Below are 1,233 nucleotides of genomic sequence, written 5' to 3' on the forward strand. Positions count from 1 at the left end.
TTTTTTTTTTTAAAACATAAATATTGCTTTGTGCTAGTCTCTATTTTTGTTAAAAAATCACTAATGTTGTATCCTATTTTTTAGAAAAATAAGATAATAATTAACAGTGTACATTTCCCAAGTAGACTATGAGGACAATTAAGGTTTTAAAGGACAGAGTAATATAAAAGTCACTATACTAGTTAACTATTTTTTGATACTGCATATTGCTTATTTTCTAATAAATTCACACATTTCACATAAAACATATTATTAGTGCATGAAATTTTTCCTGAACTATTCAGGTAAAGCACTCATTAATTTAAAAAATCCAAAGTAAAATCTTTATTAACAGTGTTATATAGTTTTGATTTATTCTAAAAGACTTACCATTCTTCTATAATACACTTATGAATTAATAATACTGAACGATTAATTCAGAAAAATCCTCTGTGTCTTAACTCATGTTTTTACAGAGAAGTGGTGAAATGGAATTCCCATTTTTATTCTAAACTCTTAGAAGTATTGGTTACAGGGAGATATTGGATTATCTACTTATTGTACACACTACTTTCTCCTTGATATGCCCCTCATTAAACCAGATCTCGGTTTTGCATGAAAGGGGTAAGAAACATAGAATAAAGAGAAACAAAACTCAGTCTGTCAAAGTAAGTAGAAAGACAAAAGACAGGAGCTAAATGGCACATTAAATTTCTTTCCGATCTTAATAAATGGACAAACCACATTATACACCTGATTGCTCAATCCCAGAAATTAGAAGACACCTTTATTTCTCCTATTCATTTATTTATTTTTTTTACAATCCCTGGCCCCAAAATAAACTATCATCAATTTTTTTATACCTCCAAAATGTATTTTGAATCCATTTTCTTCTTTCTAGTTCCCCTACCATCACTCTAATCCTCTTGGTTACAGATTGTTAACATAATCCTAGTGACTGTTCTTTTTGCTTTTATTTTTTGCCCCATTTAGACTCATTTTCCATACACAATGTATTAGTCCATTTCTGTTGCTTATAACAGAATACACACAACTGGGTACTTTGTAAGAAACCAAAGTTTATTGGTTACAGTTTCAGAACTGGGAAGTCCAAAGTCCAGGGTACACTTTTGATGCGAGTTTTCTCTGGTGGTGGCTTTACAGCAATGAAGGGGTCTCACATGACAGAAAGTGGCAGAGCAGAGAGAGATTGGCTCTCATGTACTCTCCTGTTAAATCCCTTAGAACTACGCC

The 1,233-nt window shown here is 31.5% G+C and overlaps 1 protein-coding gene across 1 annotated transcript in view; it reads right to left on the reverse strand.

Annotated features, from left to right (window-relative positions):
• LOC103598368 (polypeptide N-acetylgalactosaminyltransferase-like 6) overlaps positions 1-1,233 on the reverse strand; it is a gene marked incomplete at its 5' end in the record, with an annotated part of 101,945 nt that overhangs the window by 41,738 nt on the left and 58,974 nt on the right. The window lies entirely within an intron of this gene.

The sequence above is a fragment of the Galeopterus variegatus genome, unplaced genomic scaffold (genome assembly GCF_000696425.1).
Source record: "Galeopterus variegatus unplaced genomic scaffold, G_variegatus-3.0.2 Scaffold2589, whole genome shotgun sequence".
In the NCBI taxonomy this organism is placed as follows: domain Eukaryota; kingdom Metazoa; phylum Chordata; class Mammalia; order Dermoptera; family Cynocephalidae; genus Galeopterus; species Galeopterus variegatus.